Here is a 19,585-nt window from a genome sequence, read left to right as displayed (position 1 = left end):
GCGGAGGTGAAAACCTCACGAAGGCGTAGTTTCTCACTCCCACTTAAAAGGTGTGACCAGCGGTCATGCAATGCAATGTGCAGAGGTATAAAATAAAATACAGAACACGATAAAAAAATATAACTCAAAACAAAAAGAGATGCAATGAGAGGATCGTAAATTTAAATCGAATTTTCCACTTTCAACAAAAGACAAGAAATAATCAACACGTGGCTTGACTCTCTTATTGTCCCCAGCGGAGTCGCCAAGCTGTTGACACCATTTTTTTTTGGATAAAACGGGGTCGACTTGGATTTTGAAAAAAGAATGAAAACGGGAGTCGCCACCAATCCTTTTTTTGATGAGGTGTGATCGGGTCACCTCAAAAAGTGGTTGTTTTTAATAAATGATTTAATTTTATGAAAACAACGATTTTGGTCTACGAAATTCAGAAAAAAAAGGTTCGGGAGTCGGTTACGCACGAGGAAGGATTAGCACCCTCGGCACGCCCAAAATTGGTACCTTAGTTGATTATTTAATGTCTTTATGTCGAAAATTAAAAACTCAAAAAGAATTTAAAATACGATCCCTCCTTATATTATTATTTTAAAATTACTCAAATAAATCAGAATGGAAAATGCTTCCTTATCTCGAAGTAACAAGATGTCACGTCCAGTAAGTTAGGATACAACACATCGTATCTTCGAGAGTAAGCTTGCCTTTATTTTTTGTTTAAACCTCATTTATTTTAATTTCAAAAGGATTTTCGGTTATTTAGGATCAACGCGAGAAGAATCGAAGCTCAGTAAGTTAGGGCACGATTTTCTCGAATTTTCTAAATACGAAATATTACCTTATTTTGAAAGTTTAAAAAGGATATTCGGCTATTTGGTCGAACGAGAAACCGAAACCCAGCACGTTAGGGCACGTTTTCTCGAATTTTCCAAACGCAAAATATTTCCTTAATTAAAAAAATTTCTTTTTGATGTATGGTGTTAATATGCATAGCAAAACAATAATGAATATGATGGCATAAAAACAACACGAGTAATAGCAACGGAAATAAGATTATTAAATATAAATAATAATGAAAATGAAGATAAATAAATAAATAATGAATAGATGTAAAGAACGTATATACATGAATGTACACAAAATTATGAAAATATGAAAAATCTATGTATGTATACGTATTGTGAGATTATTAAATACAAAAATATATGTAAATATGTATACATGTATAGGTATATGAATTAAAATATGTAAATAGATAAGTATATATATATGCATGTAGAAAATATGAAATATAAAAAAATATATTTAAAATAAATAGAGAATATGTACGTGTATATATATATAAATTATAAGATATAGTAAGAAATGTATATGAGTATATATATATACATATATATATTAGAGAAAAATGTGTACGTGTATATATTTATGAAAATGAAAATATGTATATAAATATATAGGTATGTACATAAGTTGTAAAATATAAAAAAATATATAAGTATATATATGTACCGAAATTTTAAATATATAAATAAATAGATAACAATAATAATAGTAATGTAATATAATAGTAATAATAATATCTACAACAAAAGAAAATATTAGGAAATGTGCAAAAATATATATATATAATATTTACAATAATGATGTAAATAAACAACATATAAAATATTTGAAATAACATATAAATGAAACATTTAAAAAAGGTTAATAAATGAATTAAATAGATTTAAGACATGGTTAAAAATAAATGAAAATTTGGGATATAAAAGTATAAATATTGGATAGTTAATTAGGGATCAAAACGAAAACCAAACAAGATCTGAAGGCCAAACTTAAAAAAAACAAAAGAAGATAGAAAATGGGGGTTAATTGAATGAGGTTGCGAGGGAGGAGGACTAAACACATAAATTTCCCTTTTAGGGAAAGTGCACAGACCCCACCCACCAAACAAAATAGTGCCGTTTCAACACCATTATTTAAAAACAAAGATTTTTTTTGTGTTTCATTTTCAACCCCCAATCTAAAAAAAACAAAAAAAAAGCTTCCATGCTCTCTTCCCCTCCCTTAAAATCCTCTCAAGCCTTTTCTTTTCCGGTGAAATCCCGGTCACTGAGCCACCGCCGTTGGTCGCGCCGCCACCGTCGCTGGCCACCGCACATGGTGGCCGGAAGTTCAAAAGGTAACTTTTTTTATTTTTTTAATAATATATATATGTATATGTATATAGAAAGAAAGGAAAAAAAACAAAGAAAAAAAAATTCGAAAGAAGAGAGAAAAAGAAAAAAAATGCAAACCTTTTTATTGATTTTTTCCTTTGTATTCGAAGTTCGGAGGGATTTTTGTGTTTGTCTCTTTTTCAATCTTTTAAAATCCCCCCTCTTTTACACTAGTTTCCATGGCTTTTATAGCCCTTACACTTTCATTTTCTATTAGTTTCTATCTCTTCATTGCTGCTTGCAAGGTATGGAGGTGCCAGGCATGCGGGGATGGTGTTGGCAGAAGCATGGGGCGTGGTAGCCGACATGGTGGTGACCAAAGATGGTGCTAGTGTCAGAGGAAAGTGGGGTGTGGTAGCCAAGGTTTCTTGTTGTCTGTTTCTCTTTTTTTTTATTATGTTGGGCTAGTTGAGTATTGGGCTGGTGGTATTTGGGCTATGGGATTTGGTTTATTGGGATTGAATTTTGGGTTTGTTGTATTTTATTTCATTTGGACAATGGGCCCAGCAAATTTGGGCTTCTACACTAAAAATTCATCATTCATCACCAATAATGCAACATAAAATTAACTTTCTATATAGCCTTTTATTTATGCCAGCAGCCGTCAGGTGTTGTATTTGCATTTTTACGTATTCCATTGATTTCATTTGTGAGTGTGGTAGAATCAAATTGAGATGTGCAATATGAGAATACTACTTAATTGGGAAAAAAAAAGAATTTTATTAACCAACTAGCTACTAAATAGTTGTGATAGTCTCTTTTCATGTCTCGGTCCACCATTAATAAATTGTTAACTTTGATATTCTAAGGTTTTGATATAATAACATTTAAGGTAAATTTTATATGTATTATATGTTCTACATCGTTTAATGAAAATATGATTAAAAATTTTATCAAACATTTTCAAAGACTTGCAAAATACTCAAAAATATGTTTTAAATGTATTTTATTTATCTAAGTATATTTGGGTTAATACCAAGGTGTTATAAGGCGTTTAAAATGTTTTGAAAGGGCTTTGATATGCAAGTCTCAAGATATACAACTATACATCTTGAGACATGAAAACTTCGAAGCACAAATCTGCTTTGGGAGCTACCCGTCTTGAGACATTTTGCAATGTGTCTAGAGACAATTGATAGATTGTCTCGAGACATACTATTCATGTCTCTAGACATAGCTTGCCAATGATTATATAACGGCTATAAAACCTAGGAGGAAATGTTATATCTAAGCCTTAAGAAAAAAATAGTATTCTAAATGTTATACCTTCTCCTTGAAAGGTACTAATCTTATAGTGAATTGAGAAATACTTAATTGAGGTATACTAAAATAGTGGAAGTAGGCAATTAAAGGTGAACCACTTACTTTCCTTTTCTTTCCTTTATCATTTACAAAAATTTACATAATGTAAAAGAGATGATAGAGTTATTCAAAATTGTAAAAATGAATGAAAGACTTGTATACTAAAATTTTAAAAACATAAAGGTAAGAATTGAGTCATCGCTACGAGAATTCTAATTTTCCTGATTTTTATTTTGTTACTATTTGCAAAAAATAACAAAAAATATGTTTTTTCTGTGACTTTTCTAGAAAACGTCACAAGAAACAATATTACTCACGTCATTTTCTAAAAAGGTACAGTTAAAAAAGTCATGAAAGAATGCATTTTTAATGTCACTTGTGTTGGTTAGTGACGGTTTGAAATGTCACGAAATGCCAACCTTTTTGTGACGCTTGCGAAGATCTTTTCGTAATATTTGTGAGACCTTACCAAATTAGGATTTTTTAAAATCTTTTTGTGACGTTTTGTAGGACATTTTTTGTGATGTTTTTAACATCTATCCGTGACGCTTTGAAACCTCACAAAAGTAAAACATTTTTTGAATGTATTTTAACATTTTCTTGTGATGTTTTGGAACCCACGATTTTAAAAGTTGAACCGATTATACTATCGATTCAATCACTTCAACAATTGGTCCACTTTTAATTAAAAAATATATAAAAATAGAAAAAAATTAGAGAATTAAAAAAAACTATTAGAGAAATTTTTAGAATTTTTTAAAGAATTTTTTAAAGAATTTTTTATAATTTTTTATAATTAACCTAAGTTGAATCACTCAACTTAGGTTAATTTTTTTAAGGATTTTATGACTTTTTAAAACATTACATAATTACAATTAAAAAATATTTTTTTTATAGTTTCAAACAATAAATAAATATTTTTTGATTTTTTTGGAATTATCATTAAAAAAAAGTTGTAGAAGGACCAAGTTGAGTGTTTTAACTATACTTCAAAGATCAAATTAAATATTAATCCTTAAGTTACGTGCCACATCATTTTTTCGTTAAGGATGTAACAACTGTTAACGGACGAGTGGCCAAAACATTATAATTCGATATTGTTAGTGACCAAAATATAATTTTTCATAATTTAGTGATAAAAAAATAAATTTAACCAATTTTGAGTGACTAATTTTATAATTCACCTAAAGAAAGAATTTAAATTGCATAACAAAGTCCGTGAAAAGACAAAAGGGGTTAGAAAAAGAATAAGCATTGAAAATTGGGGAGCATTATTGAATCTATAGAGATTGAAAAATGGGCAAAACCTTGAAAAGAAAATGGCCAAAAAGTCATGGCCGGACCCGTCTTAATTATCCCAATAATGAAGTTTCTCATCAAGTAATAAGCAATTGTTGATGTTTTTAAACTACTTTAGATTTCACAAATAAAGTCAAGTCAGTTGGTCCCAAACCCAAGAAAAGGGTAAGAAAATGGAACAATCATGCAAAATTGGGTAACCATTATTTAGGACAAACCCTAAATTATTAGTATATTTCTATATTATAAGGTTTCACATCATACGATCATAAGTAACTGTTGATGTTTTCAAACTAACACAGTTGAAAGACTTTTAGATTGCACAAATAAAGTCAAGCCACTTGGTCTCAAACCCAAGAAAGGGGTAAGAAAATGGAACAATCATGCAAAATTGGGTAACCATTATTCAATCTATGGCAAACTATAAAAATATTCACTCGATTATTAGTGTGTTTTTATTTTGATCACTTCAGTTTAAAATTTTCTATTTTAAACACTAATATTATTGAAATTTAATATTTTGGTAGTTCCTCTTTTAAATTACTAATGGTGGCATTTTTATTGGCCTAATAACAAATTTAACCCTCCAATGTTGACATATTCTATCAATTTAGCCTTAAATCTAAAAAATCAACAAATTTAGCTCTCAACTTTACACATTCTGCCAATTTAGTTTTACTTCTTAAAGATTCAAAATTAAAAATTAAAAATTTTAAAAATTTTAATTTTTGATAAAAGTACATAAAATTTTATAAAAATATATTTGCAATTATAAATAAATAAATACCCATGTTCTCTTTTTTCTAACATAAAATATATATTAAAATAATTTAATAAATAATTTTTTTTAAAAGCCTCACAAATATTTTATGTGGAAAATCCCTTCTGAGGAGGATAAAAAACCATAGGTAAATATAATTTCACTAAAATGACAAAAACGAAGAGTACAAATATGAAAATAAAACTAAATCCCAAAACCCACAATAGAAACTCTCAAAATGTAAACACAAAAATTCTCTAAAAGCTTATAAAAACTAATAGCTAAGTGTGTGATGAATTATTTTTCTAGGGTGGAAAAATGACCTATTTATAGGCTAAATTCTTATGTTAAATAATATTAAAATAACGTGCACTGATCAGAGTTTATGAGGGAAACTAAAAACAAAGCTTAATTTGGGAGAAGACAAGTCAAAAAATACAAGGCATAACTCCGAAAATCTTCACCTTGATTCGTATTTTCAAAATTCCTTGTTTGCTAAAGCCCACCACAGGCTAATCTCAAACTATGAAGGATATTAACTAAGTCGAAGTTGTGCTTAGAAGCTGGAAGCCTTCTAGTGTTTGACTTGTGCACTGCTAAATCAAAACTGACCTAGGTTTAATTACCACGAATGCAGTACCCTATATTTTCAAAACTTGCATCCAAAAGAGAACATCTCTTATACCTTTTTCCTTCCTATGACCAATTTTTGTCCTCTTCAAATGAGTCAACTTCGACTCCTTAATAGAGGAGGGACGTCGTGTTTCACCGGTCATCGTTGATCCTTCCAGAACATAAAAATTGCCAATATTTTTTCCTTTCATCAAAACAAGAGCCCTACGAGATACCTTAATTCCATTTGACTTAATGTTAATTCTACAACCATTCGAGTCTGAAATTCCCAAGAAGATGAAATTTTTATTTAAGTCAAGCACATGCCTGACATTTGACAGTGTCCTAATTATCTTGTTGTGCATCCTGATCTAAATAGTACCAATATCAGTTATCTTACTGCATGAATCATTCCTCATGCACACAACTCCACTTCAACTGAATTGTTTGTGGAGAATTAGCCCTTGTTGGGACACGTGGAAAGAACACCCCAAACCCAAGATCCACTCAGACGTAAGCTCGGAGCTTTCACTTGTTGATACCAACAAGAAATCATCAGCTTTGTCATTGGCTAAATTAGCACCAATTAAATCTTCCTCGTAGCTCTCAACAACCCTTTTATGTCGTAGTTTGTAACAATCTGTTTTGACATGATCTAACTTCTTACTATAGCGACATCACTTATCTGACTTGTTATTCGAACCAAACTCATTTTTGAGTTTATCTTTACTCAATCGATGACTCTTCACATCCTCGAATGAGAAATTATCTTTGCCATAAATTAAGGTTTCCTTGAAAGATTTGTATGAAAGGGGTAAAGAGCACAATAATAGAATAGTTTGATCTTTATCATCAATTTGAACCTCAACATTTTTTAAATCATTTAAAAGAGTAATAAATTGACTGATGCGACCTTTAAGATGCTCACTTTCATCCATGCGGAACGTGTATAGACACTGTTTCAACACCAATCGATTAGCTAGAGGTTTTGTCGCGTAGTGAGTTTCTAACCTTTTCTATAAGGTGAATGTTGTTTTCTCCATCAAAACCTCCTGCAACATATTATTTGTTAGATATAATTGAATCATAGATAGAACTTTTTTTATCTAACTTATCCCATTCTGATTTATCCATGTCTGTAGGCATCTCAAGATCGCTCTGAACCATAATTGCCGTCATTCGAACTTGCCATAGATTGAAACTTGTGATGCCATCAAACTTATCAATATAAAACCTTATTGTTGCTGGATAAACTCGATTAAGCAACAAAAAAGTAAAAAGTTCGAACACAAATAGTTTACGTGGAAAAACTTCTTTGAGGAGGATAAAAAACCACGAGCAAAAATAATTTCACTAAAACGACAAAAACGAAGAGTACAAAGATTAAAATAAAACTAAACTCTGAAACTCAAAATAAAAATTCTCAAAATGTAAACACAAAATTTTTCTGAAAGCTTGTAAAAGCTAATACCTATATGTGTTATGAGTTGTTTTTCTATGTTGGAAAAACAACCAATTTATGAGCTAAATTCGTGAGTGAAATAATAGTAAAATAATATAAACTAATCAAAGTTTATGTAAGAAACTAAAAATAGAGATTAACTGAGAGAAAGAAAAACTGAAAAATACGAAAAATAACTCTACATACTTTCAATTTCACAGTAATATATAATTCTTTCTCAATTGTTTTATTCTCCTAGATGCAGACTTTTAAAATGACAAAGTAGAAAGACTTTAGATTGCACAATGAAATCAAGCAGCCGTCCCAAACCAAACCCAGCGAAGGGGTAAGACAATGAATACCTAGACAATGAATCTATAGAGATTTTTTTTAAAAATGGTCAAAAAGTTCTGAAAAGTTGGTGACGGGATATGTTCCCAGCACGAATATTGTAAAATTGCTTATATTTTTATTCCAATAATTTAGTTTAATGCTTATCATTAACCTAATTACAGTTTTGATTTCTTAGATATAAAACCAAATTTAATCTATCTTGGATAATTGTAAAGAGACTGCTCCTGCTGTTATGATTTAAATTTAAGATTTTTAAATTAAAAATTCTTGATTTCTTTATTCTATAATTTCCTAAAATAAAAATTGCAGATTATTTTCTAAGCCTTTTTTATATCAATTTTTTTTAAATGACTGGAATTATCCATAATTCTTTGCTAATGCTTATATAAAAGGATAAATATTATTTTAATATATTTAAACCTGTGTCCTTTTATACTAAAAAAATATTAATTTTCTTTCTAGAAATCTAGTTAAATTACTTTATATTCTTACTGTATGGTGGCGTGTTGTCGAGGGTATTGATAAGACAAGAAAAAAAAGTATAATAATTTTTTGACCCTCTTATTTTATATAAAAATTTATTTTAGTTATATATTTAATTTTTTATTATTTTTAATTTTTGAATTTGTATTGTTTGTTAAATCACTTAAAATGATTGGAAAAAATTAACATTTGTTAACTTTACTAATGTGGCATACATGTGAATTGTCATGTGTATGTTACGTTAATAATTAATTAATTTAAAATTATTTGTCATTTATTTTGTTTTTATTTTTATTTTTTATACTTTTTTAGGTAATTTAAAATTATTTATATCAGTAAAGTTAATAAACATTAAATTTTTTCATTTATTTTGGGATAATTTGACAAATAACGTAAATTTAAGGACTAAAAAATAATTAAATGAAAATTTAAAATATTTTTTTATAAAATTAGAAAACCGAATAAATTATTATTCCAAAACAACAAAAATTAAAAAAAAATTGAATGTTCTAAGAAATTTCATGGTTTATTTTAATTTTTAGTAAATATCTTTTTTGTTCAAAATTATTTGTCAATAGAAGCACAAATTAATTAGTGTTTAGATACTGCTAATTAAGCAAGCAACAGGGTTGTTTATATTCTTCGAACTGACTGCTCAATTGTCACTATATATACTTTGTATTTGATAAAAAAAGTTATCATATAATTTTATTATCATGTTCTCTAATAATTTCAATAATCTAAAATAATTTAATAAAAAAGTTGCAACATTGGTACAAGTGCAATTAAATTACATTACTATATATTATTTCTATGTAAAATTTAATATTGTAATTTCTTAAGAGAAAAATGAAATTTAGAAAGAAAATTTTTAAGCAATAATTACATAATTATATTTATCACATTCTATGATAAATTACAACATAAACTCCCTTTCTATATACACACATATCATGTAAAAGAAGTGTGGTCATACGATTAGTGCTCATTCAATTATCTATCTAGCAATCCCAGTTCTGCCTTTTTTGGTAGCTTGATAAACACCCAAAATCAAATGGGGAATACTTTCCTCAACTTAGCTCTACTTATCATCTTCCATTTTTCTATGCCTATTTTCTCTATGAAATTTGTCGTAACCATTTTTTGAAAAAACGAAATTGATTTGTATTTTGAAAAATGAAAACAATAAATGGGAGTCGCCACCAATCCTTTTTTATGAAGTGTGATCAAGCCACCTTTAAATTAACCATTTTAATAAAAGTTAAGATTTACTAAAATGATAATTTTTGATCTACGAAAATCAGAAAATGAGTTCGGGAGTCGGTTACGCACGAGGAAGAATTAGCACCCTCGATACGCCCAAAATTGGTACATAGTTAATTAATTAATGTCTTAAGATTGAAGATTGAAAACTTTGAAAGACTTTTGAAATACGATCCTTCTTTATAAAAAGAGCTCAAGTGTTAAAGACTTTTTCGTCTCAAAATATGAAATGTCACATCCAGTAAGTTAAGACACGACATCTTAAATTTTCGAGAGCGAGTTTGCCTTTTATATAAAATTTGCGTTTTTAAATTTATTAAAAGGGTATTCGATTATTTAGAAGAAACGAGAGAAATCGAAACCCAGTAAGTTAGGGCACATTTTCTCGAATTCTCAAACAATGAATATTGCCTTTATTTTAAAATAAATTCTCATTTCGAGATGACAAAATGTCATACCCAATAAGTTAGGACACAACACTTCGTATCTCCGAGAATAAACATTTTTCAAAACTCGTATAGCGATTTAAATGAGTATTTCGCTATTTAGGTTAAATGAGAAAAATCGAAACCCATTAAGTTAGGGCACGATTGTCTCGAATTACCAAATACAAAATATTACTTTTATGAAAGGATTATTTTGAGGTATCGAGCAAAAATATAATGCAATTTATAGTAAAATATAAAAACAAATTATGATATTAACACGTATAATAACATAATGATGGGTGCGATAATGTCAAATACAATAGTATGAGCAATTATAAAAGATGAAATAATAGCAAGGCTAGTAATATGTAAACATAAACAAATGCATGAGGAAAATAAAATGATCGAATACATAAGTAAATAAATAAATAAATAAATAAATAAATAAAACATGGCGAAAATAAAAATGACAATGATAACGGAAACGATAATAATAATAACAATATAAATAATAATAGTATAAAATGATAATAATATATATGGTATTAAACATTGTAATATTAGTAATAATGTAAATATGAAATAGTAGGGAACATATATAAGTGAAACATATAATACTAGATTGAAAATATATACAATATTTATTGAAAATAGGAATAATATGTATAAAAGAACTAATAATAGCGATATACAAATATATACAAATATGTATTAAAATATATAGGAATAAAAAGTATATACATAATATTAAAAACATGCATATAACATAGCGTCTAAAAATACATACATGATGTAGTTACTAAAAATATAGTATTAAAACATAATGCTTATGAGTATTGATTAAAGAAAATGCTAATACTAATAATTGTAATAGTAAAATACTAATAAATAGTAGATATAGTATAATAATGAAAATATATGAATAGATAAGAAACATAATAGGTGAGTAATAAGGAAATAAAAATGCCATAATAGTCATAATACAATAGTAATAGTAATTATAAAAATGATGATAATAATAATAATATTAAAATAAAGTAAATAAAGATAATACTATACATGAATATATATACATGCGTACATAATAAAAATATACACTACTATATATAATAATAATAATAATAATAATAGTAATAATAATAATAATGTAGAAATACAAAAAGTAAATATAATAAAATATTGAATTGAAATAATAAAAAAAACAATGCTATATATAAATATAAAAAAATACACTAATATATGGTGATAATAGTAATACTAATAGTAATATTGAAATGCAAAGAATAAATATAATATGATAATGACATTAAAATGAAGTAATTAAAATAATATGTACATACATATATAAATAAACATGCACTAATTTTAATAATAATAACGATAGGAGTGGCATCAAAATAAAAATAATAGTAATAAATAATAATAAAAATAAAAATACCAAGGACATGTTAATAATAACAGATAAATAAATAAATAAATACACAAAAATGAAATATAATCATAATATTAATATTAGCAAAATAATAATAATAATAAGTTAAAGTAATAATAATATATTAAATACGTTAATTTAGTATATAATAAAAAAAGGACCAATATGTAATGAGCCCAAATGTATAAGGACTAAACCTGGAAATAATCCAAGTCCTAAAACATGACGCTGAGATGCGGACTAAACTGCAACAGTATACAGATTTTGGGAAAAATTGAAAATAAATAACACGCAAACAGGAACCAATTGAAAGCCGGCGCGAAAGGAGAAGGACCAAGTGTGTAATTATTCCCTCACCACAGAAAAAGGCGGATCCCAGGGGCAATCGGGTCGGGTCAAAACCGGTCAGCCAATACGGCGCCGTTTGCGCTGTGATGTTGGTCCCCCAAACGGCACCGTTTTGAGCCTGTATAAAGACCCATTTTTTATTTCAAAATTATTCTGCTGCTTCAAACAAACAAACAATAAAAACAGAAAGGGCTCTCTTTTCTTCTCTGCTAGGGTTTCGAAACCCTAGCTCTTGCGCCGCCATCGCCTTTCATTCCTCCACCATGGACGGTGGTTGTGACAGCAACAAACGGGCTTTTCAGCCCTTGATTGAGCCACGTTTGAAGGCCAAATCTTCAAAGTTTGGAAAATCGAGATAGGAAGACACCTCCCCTCCTTCCTTAGGTTCGAACTCGACGGTAGAGGGAGGAGCCCTGGCGAGGCATTCATGGGAAACCCGAGTAAGTTCCCTCTTCCTTCTTTTTATTCTTTTTTAAAGTAGATAAAAAAAGATAAATAAATAAAAAAAGATCGTAACGAATAAAAGGAGAGAACGATATTCCAAAATCAACCTCTTTTCTGTTTTTGCTTTTTCTGATTCTTTAATCTGTGTTACAATTTTTTTTTAAAAAAAACGCCCTTTTAGAATACAATCGGCCCCTCTTTAAAAAACCCCCCCGTTCTTGAGAAAAAAGTGGCTCTTATAGCCGAAAGATATCATTTTTTATCATCGTTTGCTTCTTTTTGCTGCTGTTGCGTGTTTTTGCTCTCTGTTTTTGTTTTGCAGGTGATGGGACGGGTCGGTGGCAGTAGACTCAGAAACCCTAGGGTTTCTAAGTTGGCTTAAGGCCTTGGGCCTGGTGTTGGTTCATTGGGCTTAGTTGGTTTAGTTTGTTTTTGGGTGTAATAGGGTGTAATGGATTTGGGTTAATGGGTTGGCAATTTGGGCTTGGTATTATTTTGTTTGTTCATTGGGCCCGGTAATTTGGGCATTTACAAAATTAACCACTATACTTACAGATCAATCAGCTCTTCTAGCACTAAAAGATCATGTTATTCATGATCCTGAAAATGTCTTGACAACTAACTGGTCAGCCTCTGCCCCTGTTTGCTATTGGTTTGGTGTAAGTTGTGTCCTGGGTTGGGACTCGTAGACATCCTTCCACCTCAATTGGGAAATTTATCATTCCTTTCTCTCCTTCGTATCAGAAATAATAGTTTCTATGGCATATTACCTGTCCAGTTATCCAATTTGCATCGGCTGAAATATTTAATCTTTGGTAACAACTCCTTCAGTGGAGAAATCCCATCATGGTTGGGATCATTAACTGAACTTCGAAGGTTGTTTTTGCACCACAACAACTTCAAAGGTGTTATTCCATTCTCTTTAGGCTATTTGCCAAAGCTACAGACCTTGAGCTTGTCTCAAAACCAGATTTCAGGTTCAATTCCCTCTTCAATCTTCAATATATCTTCATTGCAAAATATTTATCTAAGTGATAATATGCTCTCTGGCTCCATACCCTCTGTTCCACGTGATTTGCTTTCGCTACAATTGATTGATTTCACCTCCAATAATCTCGGTGGTCATATTCCAAAAGATATGTTTGATATCTTCCAAACTTGAAAGAATTGCACTTGAGCGTTAATCTGCTTTCTGGTAGAATTCCTGCCAGTCTATTCAAGTGCAAAGAGTTACAGATGTTATCTTTACCGTACAACCAAATGGAGGGGAGCCTACCAATAGAAATTGGGAATCTGAGTATGCTTCAATACTATTATATTGGTCGGAACCACTTTGGAGGTAATATATGCTAACCCTTTTTTAAACCTTTTGAAGTGTGTACTTCTTTTTAATTAAGTACTTTGAGATGCAAGGAAGGAATTTTTTTTTGGAAAAGAAATTAAGTTAATGAATATAATAATTTAGATCAATCTTCTATTGACATTTAAATATAAATTAATTTATTAAAGGAATACATAGTTGAAAATTTTCGAAAGAAGATTGAAGAATAAACAACGAGAAAATGATGAGAGAAATATTCTTTAATTTCCAGCTCGACTTGGAAATGCGTATGACATATAATATAATGTGTAATACCTTTCTAATGGTGCTTTATTTACTTCGGGAATAATGATTGATTTAGAGTTTTGCCCTCTATTTAATTTTTCGCTTCTTTTTAACTTTTGAACTTGTATTATATTACTTGTCAAATTACTTAAAAAATAAATAAAAAAATTAATATTTATTAACTTTACCGACGTGACATACACGCGGTTGCCACATATATGTCATGTTAGCAATTAAATAAATTTTAAAATTTTTTATAATTTTTAATATTTTTAATGTTTAAATAATATTTATATATTTTCTTGAATTTTTGAAATTTTAAAAAATTATTTGCTAACATCATACACGTAGACTTTTTGATCCATTTCGGGGTGATTTGATAAACATAATAAATTTAAGGGTTAAAAGAGACGAAAAATTAAATGAAATGTTATAGAGTTGAAGAACTATATAAGTTATTATGCTTTTATTTTATTCTTGTAATCTTTGATAGGAGATTAATTTTGAATTTGATATGTAAATTTTATAATTGCAGGTGAAATTCCTAAACAAATTGTGAATTTAACTCTTCTTATGGAGTTTGATTGTTCCCAAAACAATTTTACAGGTGAACGTATAAGAAAGAGTTAAATTATTTCCAAATTAATTTTACTAATTTGCAACTTTTACTGATATGAAATAGGTTATGTTTAATAATAGCTGGAAACATTTGTTAGAGGCCTGATCAGGAAACGACGCCGTTTAATAGGGTGAGGATCCGCGCGTCAACCCGATTAGCAGCCCGGATCCACACCCTTTTGCTTAAAACGGGAAATTTGCACGATAAGTCCTCTGCATTCGCGCGGGTCTTCAATTACATCTTTTTCGCTTTGCTTTTTTTTTCAATTTGGCTCATTGATTTGGGCGCGTTTTCATTTTAGTCCATGATACAGTGATGCGTTTTGGGCCTGGGAGGATTTTCAATTTCAGTCCCTATATATTTACGCGTGTTGTGTATTGATCCATTTTATGGTTACTTTATTTACGAATTATCCTTCTTATCTTGTTGCATTTTTAATTGGGTCTTATATTTGTACAATCAGTTAATTTAAAATACATTTAATATGTTTATGCCTTAATCCATGTTAATAATTTTGTTTGTTACATTTGTACAATTATTTTTGGATTGTTTTTTCACATTATGCATCCTATTTCTTTAAATATTTTATATATATTTGTATACTAATCATTCTTATTAGTTTTTTTATAATAACTATTATTTTGCAGGTTGTAAATTTTTTTTTATATTACATTGTTTTAATACCTTATTAATAAGTGTTGTCAATATATTTATATACATAAATTATTTAAAATATTTCTTGACTTATGTCTCATATTTAAATGTCTGTATATACATATGATTATGTTTTGGAACTCCATTTTTGTATTTATAAATGTTATCCTAGTATGTTATTTAGTATCTCTTCTAAATATTTTTAAGTAAAATGGTATGTATATAATGTATATGATAATCTAATTTCACATGTATTTATTTTTATATGCATTTTTTTAAAAAATAAAAAATAAAAAATCTATTATGTGTGTTATACCTCGCCATGTATTATTATTTCTTCATATTTAATATATTATTTAAGTTATCATTAAGCATATATTTTTGTACTTATTTAAAAATAACATGGTTTTAATAACGTATGTAAATTAAATATATGTAGTTTTTCAAATTTGTACCTAATTATCTTTATTAAATGTATAGTATATGATAAAGTTAAGTTAATTTTATAATTCACATTTTTATTTCATGATATTCTAACATTTAATTATTTCTTCATATATACATTACCCATATTAAATTATTCTTGCTATAGTACATGTTATTATTTTCATATAACTACATGTAAATATTTTTCTATGTATATATCCTCTTTTAAAGTTATTTATGTGTATAATATATTTCTTTTAAGAACCATATTTTAAATCATATAACTTATTTATTGTAAACACTCTCATATTATCCTTATGTAGGTATTATTTATATGTTCCATCAATTCAAATCGATTTGTTACGTGTAAAATTATATTATGTATTATTTGTTTTAAATTTCCCTTTATAAACATATTTTTATGAATATGCATCACTAAATTTATGTATTTTACGAACATAGTTTTTTTTACCTTTTTATGATTATATTTTTTATATTCCGTTACATGTATAATTTATATATTTACTTTTTTTTAATACATTATTAATTTCATATTTTTTTAAAAAAAGAATTACTCCCAAATTTATTTCTATATACATGTTTTATGAATTTATTATGTATATTATATTTTATCATGTGTTTTATAATTACTTCATACATTATTTAAGTTACTATGTACATTGTCATTCTTTTAGATGAATTTGTGTTTAACATAATGTGCATATAATTTGATTCAAACTTTTACTCCATAAGGTTTATTTCAACAATCGTATAAATTATTAGTTTTTTTTTTACAAATATATCAACTTGTAAATTAGTATGAGTTCATTAATTCATTGTTATTTTTGAAAATATCCTATACTATATTGACCTTTAATTCCATTTTATTTTGTACATATTTTGTGGATTATTTATATTGTGTCATGTTAATTATTGTTTTATATTATTTTTGTATTGATTGTTAACTATTCATGGTTAAGAATTTAGTTACATTTTACTTAGAATAGTTGTAGATAATTATTGGATTTATTAATTGTGACTTGTTATATTCTATTATTTCATGTTCATTAATTCCTTCTTTTGCCAATGTTTTGATACAATTCATTAAGCATTCCATTTTAAAACTGATAAACGTGTTTTGAGCAAATTTTCAATTTTCTTTATCATTCAAAAATTTTGAAATAAGGCAATATCCAATATTTGAGGAATTCGAAAAATCGTGCTCAATCGTACTGGGTATGATTTTTCCGGTGAACTAAATATTTGGATAACTTTTTATAATTTTAGTGTATGAGTTTTCAAAAGTCAAAAATCAATTGCGTTTTTAAAGGTATAAGGGATCGTATCCAATCGTGCTGGGTATGATACTGCATATCTTTGAAATGAGAGAATTTTGACCACTAATTTAACCTATTCGAACATCTTAAAAAGAATCATACTTTGGTAAATCTTTTCTTTCAAAAAACCTTTTGACATAAAGATAGCATCAAATCAATTTGGTACCGATTTTTGGGCGTAATGAGGGTGCTAACTCTTCCTCATGCGTAACCGACTCCTGAACCCACTTTTTGATTTTACATGAATAAAGCGTTTTAGTAGGTGGCCCAATCACACCTAAATCAAGAGATTGGTGGCGACTCCACATTTTTGTTTTCAAAGCCGATTCCCATTGTTTTTAAAATAAAAAAGGGTTTTGACAATAATAATATTAAATAATATTAAAAGTAATTAATTTAATAATAAAGAAATGAAAATAAACCAAAAAGGACTAAAATTGAATGAAAAACAGAATTCTAGGGCAGATTTAAAAAGAAATAAAGAGAAAAGGGCTTATTTGAACACACACAAAACTACAAAGGACCAAAAGCGCAATATTCCCAAGCCTTTAAAACAACGTCACATCAACGAGGATTCATTTGAATTCCAAACAAAATTATGGGGCCAATTTTAAAAATACAGAAACTTAATTGCAAAACATAGAAAAAGCGGAAGGGCCATTTGCGCAATTAGGCCATTATACAAAAACATGCGGATCCTGAGGCGGGTCGGGTTGGACAGATTGGGTCATGTTCAAAACGACGTCATTTTGGGGGCTATAAAAGGCCTTTTTTCTTCAAAAAAAATTTATTTGCAGCGGAGTGAAGAAAAAAAAAGAGAGGGGAGGGGGAGAGGTGCGATTTTTGGCGGTATGGTCGGTCACCGTCCGGTCGTCGGACCGTCGCCGGCCGCCGCAGTCGGCCACCGTGCACGGTGACCGGAAAAGGTAAAAGTTTTCCTTTTTTATTTTTTTATTTTCCTTTTTATTTATTAAATATGTATAACAAATTTGAAAGAAAAAAGAAGAAAAAAATAAAAGAAAAAGAAAAAAAATAAAAGAAAAAGAAAAAAAATTGAAAATGAGAAAATAAATGATAAAATCACCTCTTTTAGTGCTTCGATTTGATTTTTTGGTATCGTGATTCTCTGATTTTTGTGGTGTTCGAATCACTGCTTTATGTTTAAAACTATGGTTTTTGTATTCATGAACTGCCGACCCTGTTTACAAAGTTTTAAATCGGCTTTTATAGCCTTTTACAGAATGTTTTTCTATTATTTTTGTCACTTCCTTTCTTTTCTTGCAGGTACAACTTGCTAATGGGACAAAGGCAGTGCTGCAGAGCTGGTAGAGGCAAGTGGGGAGGTTGATTCAGCTAGGTGGTTAGGGTTAGGGTTTCGGGATTAGTTGGGTTTTGATGTAAATTGGCTTAGGGTATTAATGGGATTTTGATGTAAACGTGCCAAAATTGGCCAACAACATTCATTATCCAACTTTCTTGAGTTTTTGAGAGTGGAATATAGGTAAGGAATGTTATTTAATGATAATACAAGTGAAGCTTTTTGCTAAAATAGGTTTCTCTGTCTCTTGGACAGGTGTGAACTCTTAATATGGATTAAGTTTTTCATGGTTTATTTCTCCATGTTATATGTTTGCTTGTGCCAATGAATCTTTTACTAATTATATTTTGTTTCCTGATTTGTAGATATTGAACAGATTTTACTAGAAGCGCAGCATTGATGGTTAAGACCTGCTTAAATTTGTGAAATTCTTTGTAATTATCAGAAGTTCCATATTACGTCAGAGCCTCCTACCAGACCTCCAAGTATGAACATTAATGTTTATTGTGGATATTCTTAACTATATTATGATTACTAAGTGCTTGGTAAAAGCATACAGGAATAATAATTTCAGAAGTATATTAATGTTGTTCTGTTGTCAGCTTTGGTTGTTGCTTGCCTTTTTTCCTTTTATTTTTTTATAGATATATATTTTTGCTTTCTTATACTTTACATTCCTAAAAACCTTGTGTTGTTTAATCATGAAAGGTGCACAGAAATGTTTTAAACATGGATGTTATCATCGTGAAAGTTTTTTTTTTTAATAAATGAAGTTATGGTTGATTTTAGGGTTAAACAACCAGACATATTGACATGAACTTAAAATTTTCTGGTGTTTCACTCTTTCTTTTTGATCAAAAGGTGTTAAGATACTTTTACCGATAAGAAAGGGGATAATATCAAACTTACTTTTGTATACTTGAGCATTCAACAATGGACATGAGACCCAAAGGAAATTGTGCTTACAGACCAATAAAGAAAAAAGTATTTTGCATGTTTTTAGACACGCACAGTCATGTTGCACATTACTTCACTCAAGATTTTTGCACCTTGTGCCTCAGAAAAGATAAGGGTTCTAGTGCCAAATTTATGCCTTGTGCCCTTGACAACATAATATTTACCTCTGGCCTGCATGTTGATGTAAATCTGATGATCAAGTTATTTTTTATCTTTATAATTGGTGTAGCGACGTAAAAAAAAATTTAGCTTGGTCGCTAATTGTAGCGATTTATTAAACATTTGAAAA

The 19,585-nt window shown here is 28.7% G+C and overlaps 3 long non-coding RNA genes across 4 annotated transcripts; all 3 read left to right on the top strand.

Annotated features, from left to right (window-relative positions):
• Positions 1-1,750: 1,750 nt before the first annotated feature.
• Positions 1,751-2,787, top strand: LOC107933061 (uncharacterized). Its single transcript, XR_005899783.1, has 2 exons — positions 1,751-2,176; positions 2,459-2,787. It is a non-coding gene; the product is annotated as an uncharacterized lncRNA (long non-coding RNA).
• A 9,301-nt stretch (positions 2,788-12,088) lies between these two features.
• On the top strand, positions 12,089-15,103 carry LOC107954846 (uncharacterized). 2 transcript variants are annotated; one of them, XR_001699722.2, is made up of 3 exons: positions 12,089-13,718; positions 14,521-14,592; positions 14,685-15,103. It is a non-coding gene; the product is annotated as an uncharacterized lncRNA (long non-coding RNA). The 2 variants fall into 2 exon arrangements; XR_001699721.2 differs by having other exon boundaries at positions 14,668-15,103.
• Positions 15,104-17,814: 2,711 nt separating this feature from the next.
• LOC107956773 (uncharacterized) lies at positions 17,815-19,163 on the top strand. The gene is made up of 3 exons (XR_001700250.2): positions 17,815-17,947; positions 18,306-18,522; positions 18,705-19,163. It is a non-coding gene; the product is annotated as an uncharacterized lncRNA (long non-coding RNA).
• Positions 19,164-19,585: the final 422 nt, after the last annotated feature.

The sequence above is a fragment of the Gossypium hirsutum genome, chromosome A01, assembly GCF_007990345.1.
Source record: "Gossypium hirsutum isolate 1008001.06 chromosome A01, Gossypium_hirsutum_v2.1, whole genome shotgun sequence".
NCBI lineage: Eukaryota > Viridiplantae > Streptophyta > Magnoliopsida > Malvales > Malvaceae > Gossypium > Gossypium hirsutum.
Note: the sequence above shows the minus strand (reverse complement) of the source record. Positions and strands in the feature narration are given on the sequence as shown.